The 19303-nt window shown below is 48.7% G+C and overlaps 1 long non-coding RNA gene across 1 annotated transcript in view; it reads right to left on the minus strand.

Moving 5' to 3' along the window:
• Positions 1-411: 411 nt before the first annotated feature.
• LOC147116783 (uncharacterized) overlaps positions 412-19303 on the minus strand; it is a 57289-nt gene continuing 38397 nt past the window's right edge. Inside the window, exon 2 of the long non-coding RNA XR_015078875.1 lies at positions 412-1486. This is a non-coding gene — a long non-coding RNA (uncharacterized LOC147116783). The remainder of the gene's footprint in view (positions 1487-19303) is intronic.

A 19303-nucleotide genomic window follows, 5' to 3' on the forward strand; every position in this document is an offset into this window, starting at 1 on the left:
GGAATTTCTTCATTCAGAGGGTTGTGAATCTTTGGAATTCTCTGCCCCAAAGGGCTGTGGATGCTAAATCGTTGAGTATATTCAAGGCTGAGACAGATAGTTTTTTGGACTCATGGGGAATCAAGGAATATGGGGATCGGGTGGGAAAGTTGAGGTGAACTCGAAGATCAGCCATGATCTTATTGAATGGCGGAGCAGGCTCGAGGGGCCGTACAGCCTACTCCTGCTCCTAATTCTTAGGTTCTTAACATCTCTCTAACTCTGTCACTTTAGTTTGTTTTCTTCAAGGATCCACCTCGATGGGTCAAACACACTGGTATTGGGGAGAGCTCATCAGTTAAAACCATCTTCAGATTGACATCCCGTGTCCTTGAAGCAACAGATCGCCACAGAGCTCACAGACTACACGGATCCGCCATTTCATACCTTTATTGCGTCTTTGTTTTCAACTAGATAAAGTATCAAAAACCGTCTTCCTATGAATTTCTCCACGGCAACTTTCCGAACATCACAAGATCTCTAAAGGGAACATGCTGATCCTGAAGCAACAACAGCAGCGAGAAGGGGAATGGGACAGTGGCAATTGTCTCCATTGGTTTCCAACTCAAGATGTTGATGATGTCTGATCATCATCCCCATTTCCTGAATCTGTGACAAAAAACTCCGGAATCACTGTCCAGACCACATTCTTCCTTCATAACTGCGGAAACCTTTAACGGAAGCACCGATCAACTGCACTGAGAAGCCCCAGCTGGTCATTTGATGCATTCATTTGAGGGGTTTGCGAGGAGTCAGCGTGCTCGGCCAGAGGACCCGGCGCTGCTGGGACCAGGGACTCTTTAACCTGTGAACCACAAACCCCCGCCTCACATTTGATGGCCCAAATCATATCAGGTTTTACGACAGCACAAAATCTGCCCCCTCCTCAATAATTCGGGCAGGCTGAACCCTCCCTCACTCCTCCTCCCCAACCCCCCAGCAAAAGCAGCCAATGCAGCAAAAAAGACGGCAGTGGAATCGCCTCTCCTCCCCCTCAGCATCGAAGACCTGCTCGCCACACAAGCTCGATTTATACGGAACCTTTGAAATAAACTACAAGCATTGAGCAAACAAATCACATGTCTGCCTCCATCCCTCATCATCCCCAATACAGATCCATTGCTGTACCAGAGTTGCAGGAAGACCCAGGTTAACATGGCACCATATTGCTGGAGTTCCATCACAGTCCCAAGCTGCCGTTTCTGGATTTGAAGGACGTGTAAACCATTCAGTCCCAGAGTTCAGTGTGAAGGGATTCTGGGACCTTCCGTTAAGGAAGGATCACGATTTTTTTCTGCAGTTTTTCCTCTGGGAACAGAAACCTCCTGACAACATGGTCCAGTTCCTCCAGCGCGAGCTGTGCATGTAGCACCACCACCTCGTCCTCATCGGTCTGAATCATGTACTTCAGCAGTCGATAGAGGTCTCGTAGAACATCACCCAGAACCTGCAGCAGAGAGCGAGAGGATCAACTCCATAATAAAACACCGAGCGTGCGAGGGGATCAACCCCATAATAAAACACCGAGCGCGCGAGAGGATCAACTCCCACCCCGCAAGGACACATTCTCTCCACCGCCACCCCCCCCCCAGGGCACATTCTCCTCCCCCCCCCGGCACATTCTCCTCCCCCCCTCCCCCCCGCCGGGCACATTCTCCTCCCCCCCACCCACCCCCCCCCCCCGCCGGGCACATTCTCCTCCCCCCCCCCCGCCGGGCACATTCTCCTCCCCCCCCACCCCCCCCCCCCCCGCCGGGCACATTCTCCTCCCCCCCCCCCCCCCCCGCCGGGCACATTCTCCTCCCCCCCCCCCCCCCCGCCGGGCACATTCTCCTCCCCCCCCCCCCCCCCCGCCGGGCACATTCTCCTCCCCCCCCCCCCCCCCCCCCCGCCGGGCACATTCTCCTCCCCCCCCCCCCCCCCCCCCGCCGGGCACATTCTCCTCCCCCCCCCCCCCCCGCCGGGCACATTCTCCTCCCCCCCCCCCCCCCCCGGGCACATTCTCCTCCCCCCCCCCCCCGGGCACATTCTCCTCCCCCCCCCCCCCGGGCACATTCTCCTCCCCCCCCCCCCCGGGCACATTCTCCTCCCCCCCCCCCCGGGCACATTCTCCTCCCCCCCCCCCCCCCCGGGCACATTCTCCTCCCCCCCCCCCCCCCGGGCACATTCTCCTCCCCCCCCCCCCCCCCGGGCACATTCTCCTCCCCCCCCCCCCCCGGGCACATTCTCCTCCCCCCCCCCCCCCGGGCACATTCTCCTCCCCCCCCCCCCCCCGGGCACATTCTCCTCCCCCCCCCCCCCCGGGCACATTCTCCTCTCCCCCCCCCCCCCCCCCCCCCCGGGCACATTCTCCTCTCCCCCCCCCCAGGACACACTGCGCTCCCCAGCCCATTTCTCTCCCCCCGCCCTGAGGTACCCTCCACTCTTGCCCCCTAATGAGGTGAGGAACTGCTCCCCGTTCGGCAAGGGTTCGGTTCTCGGACGGTTGCTGAGATCTGTACCGGGTTATATTTTTGGTCGCTGTGCTGGGGCTGTAAATAGCCGAGAATCACAGCTGAACAAAGGCTTTGTGTAGGCAGCGCATCAGACCTGTCATTATATGTTTTAATAAAGCAACAGACAGACACCCATTATTAACAGACATAAATCAGCTGGCAACTCTGAAGTTTCACCTGGGCTAGTTTGAGAGAGATGGGGGAGGGCAGGGGGGGGAATGGGAGGGGGTGGAGGAGTGGGAGGGCGGGGGGAGTGGGAGGGCGGGGGTGGAGGAAGGGGGGGGAGTGGGAGTGGGAGGGCGGGAGTGGAGGAGCGGGGGGAGTGGGAGGGCGGGGGGGGGGAGTGGGGGAGTGGGAGGGCGTGGGAGGGGGGGGTGGGGGAGTGGGAGGGCGGGGGTGGGAGGGCGGGGGTGGGGGAGGGGTGGGTGAGGGGAGGGGAGGGGTGGGGCAGGGGGAAGGGGGGGCAGGGGGAAGGGGGGGCAGGGGGAAGGGGGCAGGGGAAGGGGGGCAGGGGAAGGGGGGCAGGGGAAGGGGGGCAGGGGGAAGGGGGGGCAGGGGGAACAGGGGGAAAGGGGTGGGGGAGGGGGTGGGTGAGGGCAGGGGGAAGGGGAGGGGTGGGGGAGGGGGCAGGGGGGGATTCCAAACTCCTGTGAAGGGGAGTGTGAGGGAGACAGTGCAACTATCCAGGTTGAGCTTGAGATTCGACACTAAAAGCAGTTGCCGGAGACAATTTCTGTTTAACGGACATCACAGCGTCATTAATCAAGAGGATTGCTTTGTTATTTAATGTATTTAAAGTGATTTGCGATAATACATCCAAAACACACCTCCTCAGGACCTGTAACCTGTGCACCCAGCGTCTCCCCTCACTTCCAGTAGCCTTGCTCCACCAGCCCTGCAGTAGTAACGCCCCCCCCCGCCTGTCACCTGACCCCCGTACTTCCAAAAGGCGTTTGATAAAGTGCCACATAATAGGCTTGCCAGAAAAGTTGAAGCCCATGGAATAAAAGGGACAGTGGCAGCATGGATACGGAGTTGGCGAAGTGACAGGAAACAGAGAGTAGTGGTGAACGGTTGTTTTTCGGACTGGAGGAAGGGATACAGTGGTGTTCCCCAGGGGTCGGTTCTAGGACCACTGCTTCTCTTGATATATATTAATGACTTGGACGTAGGTGTACAGGGCAGAATTTCAAAATTTGCAGATGACACAAAACTTGGAAGTATAGTGAACAGTGAGGAGGATAGTGATAGACTTCATGAAGACAGACAGGCTGGTGGAATGCACGGACACGTGGCAGATGAAATTTAACGCAGTAAAGTACGAAGTGATACATTTTGGTAGGAAGAACAAGGAGAGGCAATATAAACTAAAGGGTACAATCCTAGTGAGGGGTGCATGAACAGAGAGACCTGGGGGTATATGTGCACAAATCATTGAAGGTGGCAGGGCAGGTTGAGAAAGCGGTTAAAAAAGCTTACAGGATCCTGGGCTTCATAAATAGAGGCACAGAGTACAAAAGCAAGGAAATTATGATGAACCTTTATAAAGCACTGGTTCAGCATCAACTGGAGTATTGTCTCCTATTCTGGGCACTGCACTTTAGGAAGAATGTGAAGGCCTTAGAGAGGGTGCAGAAAAGATTTACAAGAATGGTTCCAGGGATGAGGGATTTCAGTTATGTGGATAGACTGGAGAAGCTGTGGTTGTTCACCTTGTACCAGAGAAGGTTGAGAGGAGATTTGATAGTGATGTTCAAAATCATGAGGGGTCTAGACAGAGTAGAGAGAGAGAAACTGTTCTCATTGGCTGAAGGGTCGAGAACCAGAGGACACAGATTTAAGGTGATTGGCAGAAGAACCAAAGGCGACATGAGGAAAAATCTTTTTACTCAGCGAGTGGTTAGGATCTGGAATGCACTGCTTGAGAGGGTGGTGGAGGCAGATTCAACTGTGGCTTTCAAAAGGGAATTGGATAAGTACCTGAGGGGAAATAATTTTGTAGGGCTACGGAGAAAGGGCGGGGGAGTGGGACTCGCTGAAGTGCTCTTGCAGAAAGCTGGCACAGGCTCGACAGGCCGAATGGCCTCCTTCTGTACTGTAACCATTCTCTGATTGTATTCTATACCGATGCCATGGTGGCCTCAGGTAGGCTCTGGGCTGCTGTAGGTTTTACCAAAAGGCTCATGGTTCAACTCTCTGGGTGCCGGGTTCAGCGTGTGTGGGGAACTTCCCTCATACCCAAGGATAATGCCGGAATGTAACTATATCTACAGACTATCCTCAGTCACAGGTTCAACCAAACACTGGGAACAATTCCAACATGTACAGTCATATAACCAGCGTCACCTGTGCATTTAAAATGAAAAAAAGAGGATATATTAAATAAACTAATCAAACTCAGAGGATAAAACCCTGGTCTGGATGGATTGCATCCACGCATTTTAAAAGAATCTAAGGAAGAGATAGCAGAGGCTTTACTATGCATATTTAATAATTCAATAGAAAAAGGTGTAGTGCCAGTGGACTGGCGGATAGTTAACGTAATACCGATATTTAAGGGAAATAGAACATGCCCAGGGAATTATAGACCAGTCAGCTTAACATCAGTAGTAGGAAAAATAATGCAATCCCTACTAAAGGAGAAAATAGAAGAACATCTAGAAGCCAAAAATATAATAATGAATAGTCAATATGGATTTAAAAAGGGAAAGTCCTGCTTGACCAACCTTATTGAATATTTTGAAGTAAGAGAGAGAGTAACATAGAAGCAAAGAGTTGGAATAAACGGCTCTTTTTTCGAGTGGCAGGCAGTGACTAGTGGGGTACCGCAGGGATCGGTCCTTGGACCCCAGCTATTCACAATATATATTAATGATCTGGACGAGGGAACTAGATGTAATATCTCCAAGTTTGCAGAGGACACAAAGCTGGGTGGGTGATTGGGCAGAAGCATGGCAGATGCAATAGAATGTGGATAAATGCGAGGTTATCCACTTTGGTGTCAAAAACAAGAAGGCAGATTATTATCTGAATGGCAATAGATTGGGAGAAAGGGAAGTGCAACGAGACCTGGCGTCCTTGTGCACCAGTCGCTGAAGGTAAGCATGCAGGTGCAGCAGGCGGTTAAGAAGGCAAATGGTATGCTGGCCTTCGTAGCGAGAGGATTCGAGTACAGGAACAAGGATGTCTTGCTGCAGTTGTACAGGGCCTTGGTGAGACCACATCTTGAGTATTTTGTGCAGTTTTGGTCGCCTTATCTGAGGAAGGATGTTCTTGCCATGGAAGGAGTGCAGCGAAGATTCACCAGGCTGATACCTGCGATGGCAGGAATGACATATGAGGAGAGATTGGGTCGATTGGGCTTGTACTCGTTGGAGTTTAGAAGAATGAGAGGGGATCTCATTGAAACTTATAAAATTCTAACAGGACTAGACAGACTAGATGCAGGAAGGATGTTCCCAATGGTCGGGGAGTCCAGAACCAGGGGTCACAGTCTAAGGATAAGGGGTAAGCCATTTAGGACAGAGATGAGGAGGAATTTCTTCACCCAGACTGGTGAACCTGTGGAATTCTCTTCCACAGAAGGCAGTAGAGGCCAATTCATTAAATATATTCAAGAAGGAGTTAGATATATTTCTTAAGGCTAAAGGGATCAAGGGATATGGGGAGAAAGCAGGGACAGGGTACTGAATTTGAATGATCAGCCATGATCGCATTGAATGGCGGAGCAGGCTCGAGGGGCCGAATGGCCTACTCCTGCTCCTATCTTCTATGTTTCTCAGCATCCTCCTCACAGCACACACGCCCACCCAGCTTTGTGTCGTCTGCAAACTTAGAGATATTACATCTAGTTCCCTTGTCTAGATCATTTATATATATTGTGAATAGCTGGGGTCCTAGCACCGATCCCTGCGGTACCCCACTAGTCACTGCCTGCCACTCGGCGAAAGACCCGTTTATTCCAACTCTTTGCTTCCTGTCTGCCAACCAGTTCTCTATCCAAGTCAGTACCTTGCCCCCAATCCCATGTGCTTTAACTTTACACGCTAATCTCTTATGCGGGACCTTATCGAAAGCCTTCTGAAAGTCCAAATACACTACATCCACTGGTTCTCCCTCATCTATTTTACCAGTTACATCCTCAAAAAATTCCAGTAGATTAGTCAAGCACGATTTACCTTTTGTAAATCCATGTTGACTTTGTCCGATCCTGTCACTGTTTTCCAAGTGCTCTGCTATTACATCTTTTATAATGGACTCTAGCATTTTCCCCACTACCGATGTCAGGCTTACCGGTCTGTAATTCCCCGTTTTCTCTCTACCACCTTTTTTGAATAGTGGGGTAACATTAGCTATCCTCCAATCCATGGGAACTGTTCCAGAGTGTATAGAATTTTGGAAGCTGACCAGCAATGCATCTACTATTTCTAGGGCCACTTCCTTAAGTACCCTAGGATGTAGATTATCAGGCCCTGGGGATTTATCGGCCTTCAATCCCGTCAATTTCCCTAACACCATTTCCTTACAAATACTTATTTCGTTCAGTTCCTCCCTCTCATTAGACCCTATGTTCCCCGACATCTCTGGGAGGTTATCTGAGTCCTCCTTTGTGAAGACAGAACCAAAGTATGTATTTAATTGGTCTGCAATGGTACTGCAGTGATAAAGAAAGACTTGCATTTATATAGCGCCTTTCACGATCACCAGACGTCTCAAAGCACGTTACAGCCAATGATGTACTTTTGAAGTGGAGTCACTGTTGTAGTAATTTATCTGGATTTTCAAATGGCCTTCGATAAGGTACCCCATAATAGACTGATGAACAAGGTCAGAGAATGTGGAGTCAGGGGATAAGTAGCAGAATGGATTGCTGGCTGGCTTCAGGACAGAAAGCAGAGAGTAGGGGTAAAGGGTAGCTATTCACAGTGGCAGAAGGTGGGTAGTGGTGTTCCACAAGGATCAGTGCTGGGACCACTGCTGTTCACAATTTACATTAACGATTTAGACTTTGGAATCAAAAACACAATTTCTAAATTTGTGGATGACACCAAATTAGGGGGCATAGTCAATACTGAGGAGGACTGCAACAAGTTACAGGAGAACATTAATAAACTTGCAGAATGGGCAAACAATGAGCAAATGAAGTTCAACACTGATAAGTGTGAGGTACTACATTTTGGTAGGAAGAATAGGGAGGCCACTTATTACTTGGAGGGTGAGTCTAGGTGGGGTAGAGGAACAAAGGGATCTCGGAGTACAAATACTCAAATCACTAAAAGTTGCGACACAGGTTAGCAAGATCATAAAAAAAGGAAACCAAGCACTAGGGTTTATTTCTAGAGGTATAGAATTGAAAAGTAGGGAAGTTATTCTAAACCTGTATCGAACCTTGGTTAGACCACACTTAGAGTACTGCGTACAGTTCTGGTCGCCATATTATAAAAAGGACATTGAGGCACTGGAGAGGGTGCAGAGAAGATTTAAAAGGATGATACCAGAAATGCGAGGGTATACATATCAGGAAAGGATGAACAGGCTGGGTCTCTTTTCTCTTGAAAAAAGGCTGAGGGGTGATCTAAAAGAGGTCTTAAAAATTATGAAAAATTTTGATAGAGTGGATACAGAGAGAATGTTTCCTCTTAACATAGAAACATAGAAGATAGGAGCAGGGGTAGGCCATTCAGCCCCTCGAGCCCGCTCCGGCATTTAATAAGATCATGGCTGATCATTCAAATTCAGTACCCTGTCCCTGCTTTCTCCCCATATCCCTTGATCCCTTTAGCCTCAAGAAATATATCCAACTCCTTCTTGAATATATTTAATGAATTGGCCTCAACTGCCCTGTGTGGCAGAGAATTCCACAAGTTCACCACTCTCTGGGTGAAGAAATTCCTCCTCATCTCAGTCCTAAATGGCTTACCCCTTATCCTTAGACTGTGACCCCTGGTTCTGGACTCCCCCGCTTTCGGGAACATCCTTCCTCCATCTAGTCTGTCTAGTCCTGTTAGAATTTTATAAGTTTCAATGAGATCCCCTCATTCTTCTAAACTCCAGCGAGTATAAGCCCAATCGACCCAATCTCTCTTCATACGTCATTCCTGCCATCCCAGGTATCAGTCTGGTGAATCTTCGCTGCACTCCCTCCATGGCAAGAACATCCTTCCTCAGATAAGGCGACCAAAACTGCACACAATACTCAAGGTGTGGTCGCACCAAGGCCTTGTACAACTGCAGCAAGACATCCTTGTTCCTGTACTCAAATCCTCTCGCTATGAAGGTCAACATACCATTTGCCTTCTTAACCGCCTGCTGCACCTGCATGCTTACCTTCAGCGACTCACAAGGACACCCAGGTCTCGTTACACTTCCCCTTCTCCCAATCTATTGCCGTTCAGATAATAATCTGTCTTCCTGTTTTTGCCACTGAAGTGGATAACATCGCATGTGGGGAAGAGCATAACTAGAGGCCATCAATATAAGATAGTCACCAAGAAATCTAATAGGGAATTCAGAAGAAACTTCTTTACCCAGAGAGTGGTGAGAATGTGGAACTCGCTACCACAGGGAGTGGTTGAAGCGAATAGTATAGATGCATTTAAGGGGAGGCTAGACAAACATATGAGGGAGAAGGGAATAGAGGGATATACTGATAGATTTGGATAAGGAAAGTCAGGAGGAGGCTCGAGTGGAGCATAAACGCCGGCATGGACTGGTTGGGCCGAATGGCCTGTTTCTATGCCGTATATCCGATGTAATCCCTGATGTGCCTCAATTATTCCGAGACTCGAAGTTAGCAGAACAAAAATAAGGCTTTTATTAACTTAGAACATAACACGTAAACTAGAGAGATGTCTTCCTTCAGGAGGCTGATGCCCGACTGACTTAGATTACAAAGGAGCCAGGTATGGGCGGAGCCCTGCACACAACCAATTCCAGCACATTCCAATACATAATACATGAGGACTGGGGGAAGGGAAAAGACACAGAAAGCAGGCAGTTACAAGACACAGAAAACAGGCAGTGATGAATGGAATATATTTCATCACAATCCCACCCTCCCAGGCCACATTCAGTCATGCAGTTACCTTCCAGCTGATCCTTCTCTGTCTTACCCATTCTCTGTGGCAGGCAAACCATGCCGAATGGCCACTGGTTCACATCTGCTCCTTTGATGAGTTGAGAGTTCCCTGTTCCCCCACACAGCCTATTATTAACTCCCTGCTGCTGCAGCCACTGATTAGGGACCAGTGCCACAGTAAGTGCTGCAAGAGGTTGCCTTTCCTGTGGGACAAGCACCGTATTTAGGCCGATCCCAGGAGTCTGGTCCGGCCTTAGGATTGAGCCTGCGGAGCGCTGGAACTGGATTTCTCTGCTGTTCAATGGAGACAATCCAGACCAACCTGGCAAACGAGGCTAATTGGTGCCAGAAGCAGGTTACCATAGGTACAGTCAGGACCACTTAGAAACAACAAAGTGAGAAACATCGACTCAGTTAATGGATTTATCCAGTTAAGGGCTGCAGACCGACTCAGTGAACCTGCAACACGGCTGGGAGTTCGAGCCAAGTTTCGTAGGAGCCAAAACCTGTGTACAGCCTCAGTCCAGAGATCCTCAACTTTAACTCCACGCAATGCAGCAGGTTTCCCATCTCTGAGATACATCAGACTGTCTCTGCTCTCTGTGGGTGACCCGGTCTCTGAGGGACATCAGACTGTCCCTGCTCTCTGTGGGTGACCCGGTCTCTGAGGGACATCAGGCTGTCTCTGCTCTCTGTGGGTGACCCAATCCCTGAGGGACATCAGACTGTCCCTGCTCTCTGTGGGTGACCCGGTCTCTGAGGGACGTCAGACTGTCCCTGCTCTCAGTGTATGACCCAATCCCTGAGGGACATCAGACTGTCTCTGCTCTCTGTGGGTGACCCGGTCTCTGAGGGACATCAGGCTGTCCCTGCTCTCTGTGGGTGACCCGGTCTCTGAGGGACATCAGGCTGTCTCTGCTCTCAGTGTATGACCCAATCCCTGAGGGACATCAGGCTGTCCCTGCTCTCTGTGGGTGACCCGGTCGGTCTCTGAGGGACATCAGACTGTCTCTGCTCTCTGTGGGTGACCCGGTCTCTGAGGGTCATCAGGCTGTCTCTGCTCTCTGTGGGTGACCCGGTCTCTGAGGGACATTAGACTGTCCCTGCTCTCAGTGTATGACCCAATCCCTGAGGGACATCAGACTGTCTCTGCTCTCTGTGGGTGACCCGGTCTCTGAGGGACATTAGGCTGTCCCTGCTCTCTGTGGGTGACCCGGTCTCTGAGGGACATCAGACTGTCTCTGCTCTCTGTGGGTGACCCGGTCTCTGAGGGACATCAGACTGTCCCTGCTCTCTGTGGGTGACCCGGTCTCTGAGGGACATCAGACTGTCTCTGCTCTCTGTGGGTGACCCTGGTCTCTGAGGGACATCAGACTGTCTCTGCTCTCTGTGGGTGACCCGGTCTCTGAGGGACATCAGACTGTCCCTGCTCTCTGTGGGTGACCCGGTTTCTGAGGGACATCAGGCTGTCTCTGCTCTCTGTGGGTGACCCGGTCTCTGAGGGACATTGGACTGTCTCTGCGCTCTGTGGGTGACCCGGTCTCTGAGGGACATTAGACTGTCCCTGCTCTCTGTGGGTGACCCTGGTCTCTGAGTGGTAAATTTGATACAGTCCTTGTTGTTCACGACTGGCCCATCTAACCTACCCTTGCAAACCACCCATTAGTTTCCTTACTGTGATTCTGGTACTAACAGCCTTGTATTCCATTCATCATAGGAACTAATCCAGTGCTCCTTATACCCTGCCAGGGATTTCTGATTCCCCAGTGGCCATCTGATCCACAGTCCTAACACCATCTTACGAAAATCAATTGCCTAAATATTCTATTTTCTTTTGACATCCTTAACTTTAACTGTGTCCTCAGTCCTCCATTCCTGTACCCACAGAACGTTCCTGGATCCAAATCCTCCATACCCGTGAGAATCGTTAAAAGAGCTTGATCAAGGCCCCTCACACAGGGTAAAGTAGCAGGTGGAAAATCTTATCCCCATAACTCAATCCTCTTAAGTTCAAGAATCAGCCTCGTCGCTTCCTCCCCAGGACTCCCTCCAATAATTTTAGAGCTTTCCTATAATAAAATGTAGACGGTATGAAGACGCAGTCTCACCAAGACCTGATACAACTCAAGATTGCCTCCTTAGATAATGTCACACCCCCAGCTACACATCCTGGCACTCCATGGGCTTTCATCATCCTCTCACTGAAACCACCAACCCACCAGATCCCTTTCCTGCTCTGTGACCTCAAATATGTTGTCATTTAATATGTTGCTCTACCGTCTCACGATTTTACAGTAATCAGTGCCGGACTTCACCTGCCATCTTCATGCCCATCGACCTCCCCTGTCCAGCTCCCTCTCAGTTATCGCAAATTGGCTATCAATGAGAGTTGTCCAGGTATTATTCTATCACTGGCTCTCCTCCCTCACCTCCACCACTTAGAATCACAGTCTGCACAGAGCGGGATTAAACAGAGTGGACTTGAACAGAGTATTTTATTTGGGAATTTGGAAAGAGTGGGAATTCGGAGAAGAGGGGGAAGGAGTTGTTGCTTTTTGCCTACATTACTTGTAGTGTTTTGTGTTACCGGTAGATATTTAATTTCAGTACCCTGAACTTAATCTAGATCAAGTAAGTAGTCAAGAAACTATACTGTAAACTAAGTTACCTAATTACAAATTTAATTAAATAAAACAAGGTCATATAGGGATGGGAGTGCAGGTGGTGTGCCGCAACATGAGAGGTGATCTTATTGAAACATGTAAGATACTCAGGGGGCTCGACAAGGTAGATGCAGAGAAGATGTTCCCCCTCATGGGGGAATCTAGAACGCGGGGGCACAGTTTTAGAATAAAGGGTCGCCCATTTAAAACTGAGATGAGGAGGAATTTCTTCTCTCAGAGGGTCGTGAATCTGTGGAATTCTCTGCCCCAGAGAGCTGTGGAGGCTGGGTCATTGAATATATTTAAGGTGGAGATAGACAGATTTTTGAACAATAAGGGAGCGATGGGTTATGGGGAGCAGGCAGGGAAATGGAGCTGAGCCCAAGATCAGAGCAGCCATGATCTCAGTAAATGGCGGAGCAGGCTCGAGGGGCCGAATGGCCTACTCCTGCTCCTATTTCTTATGTTCTTACGGCACCATGGTGCAGGAGGCCATTCAAGTGGAGGAAGTGAAAGGGAAAGTAGTTGTGGTAGGGGACAGTATAGTCAGGGAGATAGATACTGTTCTCTGCAGCCGTGACCGAGAGTTCCGAAGGTTGCGTTGCCAGGGTTAAAGACATCTCCTCGCGGCTGGAGAAGAAATTGAAGTGGGAGGGGGAAGATCCAGTTGTTGTGGTCCACATAGGAACCATCGCCATAGGTAGAACTAGGAATGAGGTTCTGCTGAGGGAGATTGAGGAGCTAGGATCCAAATTAAAAAGCAGAACCTCAAAGGTAATAATCTCTGGATTGTTACCTGAGCCACGTGCAAATTGGCATAGGGACAAACAGATTAGAGGTTTAAATGCGTGGCTAAAAGAGTGGTGTGGGAGGAAGGGGTTTCAGTTCATGGGGCACTGGCACCAGTACTGGGAAAAGAGGGAGCTGTTCCGTTGGGACAGGCTCCACTTAAACCGGGCTGGGACCAGTGTCCTAGCGAACCGAATAACTAGGGCAGTAGACAGGGCTTTAAACTAATGAAGGGGGAGGGGGGGTGGGAGGATTCAGAAAAGAGAAAATTTAAAAGCAGTGAGAGAAATGTCAAGGCTCTAGAGCAGAGTTTTGGGTAAAAATAAGCCAAGTGGGTCAGGAGGGGACAGAGAGAGTAACAAATGTAATAAGGCATCAGTGACGATGGTGACATCAGGGAAAAATAGAAATAAGTCAAAGCTAAAGGCACTGTATCTGAATACGCGAAGCATTCGCAACAAAATAGATGAATTAATAGCGCAGATAGAAATTAACAGGTTTGATCCAATAGCCATTATGGAGATGTGGTTGCAAAGTGGCCAAGGTTAGGAACTAAATATTCTAGGATACTTAACTTTTAGAAGAGATAGGCAAAATGGAAAAGGAGGAGGGGCAGCCCTGATAATAAAGGATGGGATAAAGACAGTAGAGAGAAAGGATCTTAGCTCCGAAAATCAAGTAGTAGAACCAGTTTGTGTGGAGCTAAGAAACAGCAAGGGGCAGAAAACATTGGTGGGAGTTGTTTATAGGCCCCCAAACAGTAGTTGTAATGTAGGGCAGAGTATAAATCAGGAAATTAGAAGCGCATGTAACAAGGGTAATACAGTAATCATGGGGGACTTTAATCTACATATAGACTGGGCAAACCAAATTTGCAGTAATAGTGTGGAGGACGAATTCATGGAATGTATGCAAGATAGTTTTCTAGATCAGTATGTTGAGGAACCAACTAGGGAACAAACTATTATAGATCTAGTATTGTGCAATGAGAAAGGGTTAATTAATAACCTTGTAGTAAAGGGGCCTTTAGGGAAGAGTGACCATAATATGATAGAATTTCATATTGAGTTTGAAATCGATTTAGTTAAATCCGAAACTAGGGTCTTAAATCTAAACAAAGCAAACTATGTAGGTATGAGGGGCGAGTTGGCTATGGTAGATTGGGAAACTACATTAAAAGGTACGACAGTAGGCAAGCAATGGCTAGCATTTAAAGAATTAATAAATAATTTACACCAAATATACATTCCTTTAAGGCACAAAAACCCCACAGGAAAAGTGGTCCAACCGTGGCTAACAAGAGAAGTTAGAGAATATTAGATCAAAGGAAGAGGCTTATAATGTTGCCAAAAATAGTAAGCCTGAGGATTGGGAGAATTTTAGAATTCAGCATAGGAGGACCAAGAAACTGATAAATAATGGGAAAATAGAATGAGAGTAAACTAGCAAGAGACATAAAAACAGACTGTAAAAGTTTCTATAGGTAATGACATGAATCTTGTCATTCATGTGAAAATGACTTATGTAATAATACTGGGCGGCCTGCTGGTGGCGCTGTCCAGGGAGAGTATAAATACTCGGGCATGGGCCCAGCTTGTGCAGGACATTCTTTAACAGGAACTAGTGAAGGACACAACGAGATCTCCATGTTGAAAAACAGTTCATTAAAGCTTTGTTTAACGCTTAGACCAAGTGCCTAGTAGTTTTCTTACGTCAGGTATGTAAAAAGGAAAAGATTAACAAAAGTAAATGTGGGTCCCTTACAGGCTGAGATAGGAGAAAGTATAATGGGGAATAAGGAAATGGCAGGGAAATTAAACAAATACTTTGTGTCTATCTTCACAGAAGACGCAAAAAACTTCCCGGAAATAGTGGACAACCAAGGGTCTAGCGACAATGAGGAACTGAAAGATATTAGTATTAAAGTAGTAGTACTGGAGAAATTAATGGGACTGAAAGCCGATAAATCCCCTGGACCTGATGGCCTACATCCTAGGGTTTAGAAAGAGGTGGCTATAGAGATAGTGGATGCATTGGTTGTCATTTTCCAAAATTACATAGAATCTAGAACGGTTCCCGCGATTCAGAAGGTAGGAAATGTAACCCCACTATTTAAGAAAGGAGGGAGAGAGAGAACAGGGAACTACAGACCAGTTAGCCTGACATCAGTAGTAGGGAAAATGCTAGAATATATTATTAAGGATGTGGTAACAGGACACTTAGAAAATAATACAGTAATAGGATTGGGTAGAGTCAACACGGATTTATGAAAGGGAAATTGTGTTTGACAAATCTGTTGTAGAGTTTTTTGAGGTTGTAACTAGCAGAATAGATAAGGGGGAATCAGTGGATGTGGTGTATTTGGATTTTCAGAAGGCATTCGATAAGGTGCCACGCAAGAAGTTATTAAACAAAATTAGGCTCATGAGATTGGGGGTAATATACTAGCATGGATTGAGGATTGGTTAATGGACAGAAAACAGAGTAGGAATAAATGGGCCATTTTTGGGTTGGCAGGCTGTAACTAGTGGGGTACCGCAAGGATCAGTGCTGGGCCTCGGCTGTTCACCGTCTACATCAATGATTTGGTTGAGGGAACCAAATGTAATATATCCAAGTTTGCTGATGATACAAAGCCGGTGGGAATGTAAGTTTTGAGGAGAATGCAAGGAGGCTTCAAGGGGATATAGACAGGCTAAGTGAGTGGGCAAGAACATGGCAAATGGAATATAATGTGGGGAAACGTGAAGTTATCAACTTTGGTAGGAAAAATAGAAAAGCAGAGTATTTTTTAAATGGTGAGGGATTGGGAAATGTTGGTGTTCAGAGGGACCTGGGTGTCCTTGTACACGAATCACTGAAAATTAACATGCAGGTACAGCAAGCAACTAGGAAAGCAAATGGTTTGTTGGCCTTTATTACAAGAGGATTTTAGTATAAGAGTAAAGACGTCTTACTGCAATTATATAGGACCCTGGTGAGACCACACCTGGAGTATTGTGTACAGTTTTGGTCTCCTTACCTAAGGAAGGATATACTTGGCATAGAGGGAGTGCAACGAAGGTTCACCAGACTGGTTCCTGGGATGGGGGGATTGTCCTATGAGGAGAGGTTGAGTAGACTAGGCCTATATTCTCTAGAGTTTAGAAGAATGAGAGGTGATCTCATTGACACATACAGGGCTCGACAGGGTAGATGCAGGGATGATGTTTCCCCTGGCTGGGGAGTCTAGAACCAGGGGTCACAGTCTCAGAATAAGAGGTTGGCCATTTAGGACTGAGATGTCAAATCATTGATTGGGTATTATAGCTCCTTCTACAATGTCCTCTCCGTAAGATTTTGCACTCTGTAGCAGTGACTCTTGGTTGAGCACAAGGGTGACTTGCCCTCCATTTCTCTGAGATGGTCAGAGCGGCTTCCCCGCCCCTGCCCCCATCCCCATCTGTAAACATACGGTGCCGGGATCCCAGGAATGATCTGTGTCTCTCACGCTCTGTGCTATTACTCCGTTAAAACAGATGCTAAAGTTCGTCACCTCCAAGCTTCCGGATGATGCCATAGACAGCTCATCGTCCTGCACTCAACTGTGCAGTGAACTCTGCAACATCGAGCAGCTCAGAGCTGTGGTTTTCGAGGTTTAGTAATGAGGAATCAGAATCACTACAGTAACTTTTCTCCACTTGGCACAGATAAAAGAGACAGTGAATCGAGGAGTGTCCTGGTGTTCTGTGGCTAATACACTCATCTAATGCAGTCAATGGTGAGAGTCCAACCCTGACACACATTAAAAGCCCATTCTGTGCCAAACCTACAGCCTGGAGCTTGAGTGATTGGGACAAGTACTAACTCATTTGGGGATCTGCAGCAACTGAGCACAGCACTAACCCATTCACTGCCAGCAGCCGCCGGTACAGCACCCAGGCACGGCAATATTTCCAAATTACCGTTTAACAAATTGCTTAAATAGGAATCTAGGAACAGGAGGAGGCCATTCAGCCCCTCGAGCCTGTTCCGCCATTCAATTAGATCATGGCTGATCCGTAACGGAACTCTATCTATCCGCTTTGCTTCCCTATCCCTTAATATCCTTAATCAACAAAAGTCTATCAATCTCAGTTTTGAAATTGTTAATTGACCCTCAGCCTCAACAGCTTTTTGGGCGCGAGTTCCAGATTTCCACTACTGTGTGAAGTGCTTCCTGACATCACCCCTGAACAGCCTGGCTCTAATTTTAAGGCCCCCTTGTTCTGGACTCCCCCCACCAGAGGAAATAGTTTCTCTCTGTCTACCCCACTGAATCCTTTAGTTATCTTAAACACCTCAATTAGATCACCCCTTAATCTTCTAAACTCAAAGGAATACGAGCCGGGGATAGTGCAGGAAAGTGGAAGATCAGCCATGATCTTAATGAATGGCAGAGCAGGCTCGAGGGGCCGAATGGCCTACTCCTGCTCCTTATGTTCTTAGCAACCTGTCCTCAGCCCTGGTATCATTCTGGTGAACCTGCGCTGCTCCCTCTCCAAGGCCGATATATCCTTCCTGCGGTGCGGGGCCCAGAACTGAACGCAGTGTCCAGGTGCGTAACCAGAGCTCTGTAGAACTGAAGCATAACTTCATTCCCATTGTATTCCAGCCCCCCTTGAGATAAAGGCCAACATTCCATTACCCGTTTAAATTATTTTTATAGACCTGTCCACAAGTTTTGAGTGATTTCTGTACTTGGACCCACAAATCTCTCGGCTCCTCCACAGTTCCTAGCTTCTCACCATTTGGAAAATACTCTGATCTATCTTTCTTGGGTCCAAAGTGGGTGACCTCACACTTTCTCACACTGAACTCCATTTGCCACAGCTTTGCCCACTCACTGAATCTGTCAATGCCCCTTTGCAATTTCTGCTCCCATCTACACTATTTACTGAGCCACCGAACTTAGTGTCGTCACCAAACTTGGATATACGGCTCTCTATTCCTTCATCCAAGTCATTGATAAATATAATGAAAAGCTGGGGGCCTAGTACAGATCCCTGGGGGACTCCACTAGACCCATCCAGCCAATTGGAGTACATTATCCCGACTCTCTGTCCCCTACCTCCTAACCAATTCCCTATGCAACAATAGGTTGCCTCCAATTCCGTGCACTCTGTTTTGTAATGTACAATGCGTCCCGTGATCTACGCAGACTGTAGAGGCCACATTCTGCTTTAGTGTAGGGAATTCTGAGATTTTTACCAGTACTTTAGGCATCAAATTCTGTGCTACATGAAAACTATAAATCAGTGGCATTGATTATTAGCATTTGTCCCTTTACCCGTGCATTTAAATTCCAGGGTACACCAGCAGATGGCATTGCGCACGGAGCAGGCTGGAGGGCAGGTCGCTGGGGTTTCACAGTATGGGGGCTGGGGTTATGGGGTTTCACAGTATGGGGGGGCTGGGGTTATGGGGTGTCACAGTATGGGGGGGCTGGGGTTATGGGGTGTCACAGTATGGGGGGGCTGGGGTTATGGGGTGTCACAGTATGGGGGGGCTGGGGTTATGGGGTGTCACAGTATGGGGGCTGGGGTTATGGGGTTTCACAGTATGGGGGGGCTGGGGTTATGGGGTGTCACAGTATGGGGGGGCTGGGGTTATGGGGTGTCACAGTATGGGGGGCTGGGGTTATGGGGTGTCACAGTATGGGGGCTGGGGTTATGGGGTTTCACAGTATGGGGGGGCTGGGGTTATGGGGTGTCACAGTATGGGGGGGCTGGGGTTATGGGGTGTCACAGTATGGGGGGGCTGGGGTTATGGGGTTTCACAGTATGGGGGCTGGGGTTATGGGGTGTCACAGTATGGGGGGGCTGGGGTTATGGGGTGTCACAGTATGGGGGGCTGGGGTTATGGGGTGTCACAGTATGGGGGGGCTGGGGTTATGGGGTGTCACAGTATGGGGGGGGCTGGGTTTATGGGGTGTCACAGTATGGGGGGGGCTGGGTTTATGGGGTGTCACAGTATGGGGGGGCTGGGGTTATGGGGTGTCACAGTATGGGGGCTGGGGTTTTGGGATGTCACAGTATGGGGGGCTGGGGTTATGGGGTGTCACAGTATGGGGGGCTGGGGTTATGGGGTGTCACAGTATGGGGGGGCTGGGGTGTCACAGTATGGGGGGCTGGGGTTATGGGGTGTCACAGTATGGGGGGGGCTGGAGTTATGGGGTGTCACGGTATGGGGGGGCTGGGTTTATGGGGTGTCACAGTATG

The sequence above is a fragment of the Somniosus microcephalus genome, chromosome 6 (assembly GCF_052327205.1).
Source record: "Somniosus microcephalus isolate GS21.2 chromosome 6, FLI_Smic_1.0, whole genome shotgun sequence".
Lineage (NCBI taxonomy): Eukaryota > Metazoa > Chordata > Chondrichthyes > Squaliformes > Somniosidae > Somniosus > Somniosus microcephalus.